A 7,618-nucleotide genomic window follows, 5' to 3' on the forward strand; every position below is an offset into this window, starting at 1 on the left:
TGGCAATTTGATAAAAATTCTGTACACCATGGTAGAAACAATCAGTATACTCTTGTTCATAAGGATAAAAGTATTACTTTGCTTCCTATGACTCCTGATTCCATTTTGAAAGATGATATTAATAGAGCTAATAAAGCAAAACGGGAGAAAAATAAAAGTGAAAATCAGATTGTGGCAAAAGAATTTGAGCAACAAATGCAGCCTAATAATAAACCATCTAGTGTTGCTTATGAAATTAAATTGAAAAGTGCATGTTTACTTGCCACCAAATCTGATATTGATGATTTAGATTTTAGCAACTCTGTTTGCTATGCTTTTGTGTGCAAAGATGCATTATTTTCATTCGAGGACATGCCTTCCTCTTTGCCTCCTGCTGTCACTAACATTTTGTAGGAGTTCGCTGATGTCTTTCCACAAGACGTGCCACCGGGATTACCACCTATTCGGGGGATTGAGCATCAAATTGACTTACTTCCCGATGCATCATTACCCAACCGTGCACCATACCGTACCAATCCAGAGGAGACGAAGGAGATTATGCGTCAAGTACAAGAACTGCTCGACAAAGGTTATATACGCGAATCCCTTAGTCCTTTTGCTGTTCCTATCATTTTAGTGCCGAAAAAGGATGGTACGTCACATATGTGCGTTGATTGTAGAGGCATTAATAATATTACTATTTGTTATCGTCATCCTATTCCTAGGCTAGATGATATGCTTGATGAATTGAGTGGCTCTACAATATTCTCCAAAGTTGATTTGTGTAGTGGATACCATCAAATTCGTATGAATTTGGGAGATGAATGTAAAACAACATTTAAAACTAAGTTTCGATTATATGAGTGGCTAGTCATGCCTTTTGGGTTAACTAATGCACCTAGTACTTTCATGAGGTTAATGAACGAAGTTTTACGTGCTTTCATTGGACGATTTGTGGTAGTTTACTTTGACGACATATTGATTTATAGAAAATCTTTGGAGGAACATTTGGAACATTTACGTTATGTTTCTATTGCTCTACGTGATGCACGGTTGTTTGGTAACCTTGGAAAGTGCACCTTTTGCACCGACCGAGTATCTTTTCTTGGCTATGTTGTTACCCCACAGGGAATTGAAGTTGATAAAGCCAAGATTGAAGCTATTGAGAGTTGGCTGCAGCCCAAAACGGTCAGACAAGTGAGGAGTTTCCTTGGCCTCGCTGGTTTCTATAGGCGTTTTGTGAGAGATTTCAGCACCATTGCTGCACCTCTCAACGAGCTTACAAAGAAGGATGTGCCTTTTGTTTGGGGTACCGCACAAGAAGAAGCCTTCACGGCATTGAAAGATAAGTTGACACATGCTCCTTTACTCCAACTTCCTGATTTTAATAAGACTTTTGAGTTTGAATGTGATACTAGTGGAATTGGATTAGGAGGTGTGTTATTACAAGATGGCAAACCTGTTGCATACTTTTCTGAAAAATTGAGTGGGCCTAGTCTAAACTATTCTACTTATGATAAATAATTATATGCTCTTGTTTGGACCTTAGAAACATGGCAACATTATTTATGGCCAAAGGAATTTGTTATACATTCTGATCATGAATCTTTGAAACACATTAAAAGTCAAGCAAAACTGAACCGTAGACATGCTAAATGGGTTGAATTCATTGAGACTTTCCCTTATGTCATTAAACACAAGAAGGGTAAAGAAAATGTTATTACTGATGCATTGTCTCGTCGTTATACTATGCTTTCACAACTTGACTTTAAAATATTTGGTTTGGAGACCATCAAAGATCAATATGTGCATGATGCTGAATTTAAGGATGTATTGCGGAATTGTAAGGAAGGGAGAACTTGGAACAAGTTCATTCTTAACGATGGATTTGTGTTTCGTGCTAACAAGCTATGCATTCCAGCTAGCTCCGTTCGTCTCTTGTTGTTGTAGGAGGCGCATGGAGGAGGATTAATGGGACACTTTGGCGTCAAGAAGACGGAGGATATACTTGCTACACATTTCTTTTGGCCAAAGATGAGACGGGATGTTGAGCGTTTTGTTGCTCGCTGCACTACTTGTCAAAAAGCTAAGTCACGACTCAATCCTCATGGTTTATATATGCCTTTGCCTGTACCTAGTGTTCCTTGGGAGGATATATCTATGGACTTTGTTTTAGGTTTACCTCGAACAAAGAAGGGGAGGGATAGCATATTTTTTGTCGTGGATAGCTTCTCGAAAATGGCACATTTTATACCATGTCAGGAAAGCGATGATGCTATTAATGTTGCTGATTTGTTCTTTCGTGAAATTGTTCGCTTGCATGGTGTGCCAAATACTATTGTTTCAGATCGTGATACTAAATTTCTTAGCCTCTTTTGGAGATGTTTATGGGCTAAGTTGGGGACTAAACTGCTTTTTAGTACTACTTGCACCCCCAAACTGATGGACAAACTGAAGTAGTCAATAGAACATTGTCTACTATGCTTAGGGCTGTTTTGAAGAATAACAAGAAAATGTGGGAAGAATGCTTGCCTAATATTGAACTTGCTTATAATCTTTCATTGCATTCTACTACTAAGATGTGCCCTTCTGAAATTGTGTAGGGTTTCCTACCTCGTGCACCTATTGATTTGTTGCCTCTTCCATCTTCGGAGAAGGTTAATTTTGATGCTAAAGAACATGTTGAATTGATTTTAAAAATGCATGAGTTAACTAAGGAAAACATTGAGCGTATGAATGCTAAATATAATCTTGCTGGAAATACGGGTAGAAAACATATTGTGTTTGCACCTGGAGATCTTGTTTGGTTACATTTGTGTAAGGATAGATTTCCTAACTTTCGCAAATCAAAGCTAATGCCATGTGTTGATGGTCCGTTTAATGTGTTAGAGAAAACAAATGATCATGCATATAAACTTGAGCTGCATGCAGATTTTGGGGTTAGTCCACTTTTAACATTGCAGATTTGAAGCATTATTTGGGTGAGGACGATGAACTTTCATCGAGGACGACTTCATTTCAAGAAGGGAAGGATGATCAGGACATCAATACCATTGTTAGACCCACAGCCCCTGCTGCTATACATATTGGACCAATTACTAGAGCTTGCGCACGTCAATTGAATTATCAGGTACTTTCGTTTCTTGGTAACGATTCTAATGTTCATTAGAATATGATGCTGCCTAAATTGGATACATTTGTTTTGCTTACAAATGAAGGGCCTAGCCTGGACAAGAAAGATGAACCTTGGAACAAGTTCAAACATGGAGATGATGGCATGCGCAAGGGGATCGAGAACAGAGTTACAAGTGATGATTTCACGACTTTGAAGCCACCATAAGGAGTGCATGAAACCTTGGACGAAATATACAAGATGCCACTTCATAAATTTCGTCCAGATGCTATTTTAGGTGCTGCGTCACCTTATTATTGGGACAGGCCCATGTATTTTCGAAATACTTAAGTATAGCATATTTTTAGAGTCCGTATGTATGGGGAAACAAGAGTTACGGTTGGTTTCGGACCCCTCCTCCAAGGGCCATGAAATCCTCCCCTCTTCCTCCATATATACAACCCTTAGGGCATCGTTTAGACTTTGGGTTTTGTTTAGATTGAAAGTTCGCCATAGCTGCAACTTCGCGTACTTCGTTTGTGTCCAACGACCAGACCAAGACGTCACAGAACCCCACCTTGATCAATAAAGCTTTCATCTGATATTCGCAATATCCAGATTGCAATATCAGTATCTTGCTTGTTCTTCGTTTTCTCGCAGGAAACAGACCCTCATGGTCAGGTTGATCATGCTCCGGCGTGGTCAATAACCCCTCGGAAGTTGGTTTAGCGATTGCTAAGGCGCGACGTCTCGCACGTTCGTAGTCGGATCGTCAAGGTCGACTCCCACAGAAACGATAGCCACCATCTCATCGAAACATCGGGACACCTTTGCCTCTATCATCCATATACCACCACCAATCCTTCTCCATATACCATCACCAATCTGTATCCATATACCACCACCAATCTGTCTCCATATACGATCACCAATCTGTATCCATATACCACCACCAATCTGTATCCATATACCACCACCGCTGCCATATCCTACCATCATATATCCACCACCAATCCGAGTTCCTTTCATATTAGGTTTGTTTTCGAGGTCCGTCTAATATCCGATTCGTATTTCCTTGCCTGAGTAGGTTTCAGAAAAAAGAGTCTGGAGACCCTCGGGAAGTTTTTAGGCCAAAATTTTCACAGGTAAAAATATTTTTCCCTATCCTATTTTTAGGCTTTTCTGAGTCTTTTGAGCCATGTGCCATCATAGTGATTTTTTGTCGTTGCTGCCCTGATTTTGGAAAAAAAAAGTCAAAAAAATATTTCATGCCCATCTTGTCAGTTTGACGAGGGAAGAGTTTTGAGACACTCGCCATTATAGTGAGTTTTCACAAAAAACGAGGAGCGCAAAAAAAGAGGAGCGCCAAAAAAAGGGCGGAAAAAAAGTTCCAGAGTGTGCTTTTCCCTTGTTTACGTGCAGCGCCGTGATTGTTGTTAGTGTTCTAGGCTCGCGTCTCTAGCACGGTCTAGCCTAGGACCAGCACAGTACCGTCGTTGAGCATTTATTCAACTTTGCATCTCTGAATTGATTATTGCTGACCCTTTTTGCTACCATATTATAAGCCTTCCCAGCTCCACATACATCTACTTCGTGTGTTTGACTCTCCCTGGTAATCGCTCTATCCAAGCTTTGAGAGTTTTGACTACGACGGTTGCCGATCACCGCCTGCTGCTGGGTAAGAACTGGTAAGAATTTGAGATTTGCTTGATGGATTTGTGACATCCACCACCACCTCTTGTTAGTAGTCTGTAGGATCATATTCTTGTGTGTTTCTATTGCTGCTAACCATGGCAGGAACACAAGCCGACGAGACTGACTGGAAGAACATGATGAATAAGGAGTTGCATGATAAATTTCAGCAAATGATGAGTGGATAGGTGCAAGATGTGCTAAACAGATTTGAAGAGGCCATGGAGAAGATAGATGGCATGGAGAAGACGTTCGAAACAAAGCTCGATAACAAGTTTAATGAATTGCTCGCGCGTCTTCCACCACCACCACCGGCTGCCCCTAACGCACCTCTACAACAACAACAACAACAACAACAACAACAACAACAACAACAACAACGTCGCTTTCCAAATCAAGTGGGACGAGCACAGCGCGTTCCCATTGACAATGGGCAAAATTTTGGTGCCGATGTTGATGTTTCTGCCGCTCCTGCTGCTACTGCAGAAGTGGAGGACCATTACAAGGATGAGGTTGACCAAAATTAGAACTATGTGCAACCACCAACACCACCACCACCAGGTCGTCCTCATGCATATCATCGCAACGGTAGGGCTGCACCACCACCTGAGGTACATGACCATCTTCCTAAACTAAAATTGAATATTTCACCATATGAGGGTAGATATGTTCCTGATATATATCTGACCTGGTAGTTAGAAACTGAACAACGATTTACATATTTACAATATCCTGAGGAGAGACGTGTTCCTACTGCTATTTGTGCTTTCACTAGCTTTGCATGTGTTTGGTGGTCTGAACATTGTAGATTATATCCTATTCCAGCTACTTGGGCTGCTTTCAAAACTGCTATGCGTACTCGTTGGGTTCCACCATATTATCAACGTGAATTACGTCAGAAATTGCAGCGTTTAAGACAAGGAAAAAATTATGTAGAAGAATATTATCAGGAATTACAAACTGGCTTGATTAGATGTGGTATTGTTGAGGAGAATGAAGCTATGCTTACACGTTTTATGGGTGGATTAAATAGAGAGATTCAGACCATTCTAGAGTATAAGGAGTATACTAATATCACTCGTTTATTCCATCTTACTTGTAAAGCTGAACGTGAAGGGCAGGATCGACAGGCATTGTCGCGAACTAACTTTTCTGCAGGTCGATCTTCATGATGGACACCACGTGCATCCTCTACTTCCACTGCACCAACACCTCCAACAGGTGCCACCTCCAGCCATGATACAAGAAAGCAGGCACAACCACCACTATCTACCAAGAGGACACCTGCTGGACCTGCGCAAAGCTCTTCTTCTTCCATGGCATCAACATGGCACACAAGTGATATTATTTGTCGTCGTTGTAAGGGAAGAGGACATTTTGCGAGAGAATGCCAATCTCAGCGTGTGATGATTGCTACTGAGGATGGTGGGTATGAGTCCGCTAGTGACTATGATGAGGAGACTTTGGCTCTTATTACACATGAAGAACACGGTGGAGAGGATTCTGATCATGAGTCGCAATACATGGCTGTTGAAGATGCTGACAGGTATGAATGTTTAGTTGCTCAACGTGTTTTGAGTGCGCAGGTTACACAAGCTGAGCAAAATCAGAGGCATAATCTGTTCCATACAAAGGGAGTGGTGAAGGAACGTTCTGTTCGCGCCATCATAGATGGAGGGATCTGCAATAACTTGTCTAGCATGGACATGGTGGAGAAGCTATCTCTCACCACAAGACCACATCCACATCCTTACTACATCCAATGGTTCAACAACAGCGGCAAGGTTAAAGTAACACGTATTGTTCGTGTGCATTTTAGTATCTCTACATATGATTATTATGTTTATTGTGATGTGGTGCCTATGCAAGCATGTTCCTTATTACTTGGTAGACCATGGCAATTTGATAAAAAATTTGTACACCATGGTAGAAACAATCAGTACACTCTTGTTCATAAGGATAAAAGTATTACTTTGCTTCCTATGACTCCTGATTCCATTTTAAAAGATGATATTAATAGAGCTAATAAAGCAAAACAGGAGAAAAATAAAAGTGAAAATCAGATTGTGGCAAAAGAATTTCAGCAACAAATGCAGCCTAATTATAAACCACCTAGTGTTGCTTCTAAAATTAAATTGAAAAGTAAATGTTTACTTGCCAGCAAATCTGATATTGATGATTTAGATTTTAGCAAATCTGTTTGCTATGCTTTTGTGTGCAAAGAGGCATTATTTTCATTCGAGGACGTGCCTTCCTCTTTGCCTCCTGCTGTAACTAACATTTTGCAGGAGTTCGCTGACGTCTTTCCACAAGATGTACCACCGGGATTACCACCTATTCAAGGGATTGAGCATCAAATTGACTTAAATTCCCGGTGCATCATTACCCAACCGTGCACCATACCGTACCAATCCAGAGGAGACGAAGGGGATTATGTGTCAATTACAATAACTACTCGACAAAGGTTATATACGCGAATCCCTTAGTCCTTGTGCTGTTCCTATCATTTTAGTGCCGAAAAAGGATGGTACGTCGCGTATGTGCGTTGATTGTAGAGGCATTAATAATATTACTATTCATTATCATCATCCGATGATATGCTTGATGAATTAAGTGGCTCTACAATATTCTCCAAAGTTGATTTGCGTAGTGGATACCATCAAATTCGTATGAAATTGGGAGATGAATGGAAATCAGCATTTTAAACTATGTTTGGATTATATGAGTGGTTAGTCATGCATTTTGGGTTAACTAATGCACCTAGTACTTTCATGAGGTTAATGAACGAAGTTTTACGTGCTTTCAGTGGACGATTTGTGGTAGTTTACTTTGATG

This window comes from Triticum urartu, chromosome 6A, assembly GCF_056163025.1.
Source record: "Triticum urartu cultivar PI428250 chromosome 6A, HENAU_Tu73, whole genome shotgun sequence".
Lineage (NCBI taxonomy): Eukaryota > Viridiplantae > Streptophyta > Magnoliopsida > Poales > Poaceae > Triticum > Triticum urartu.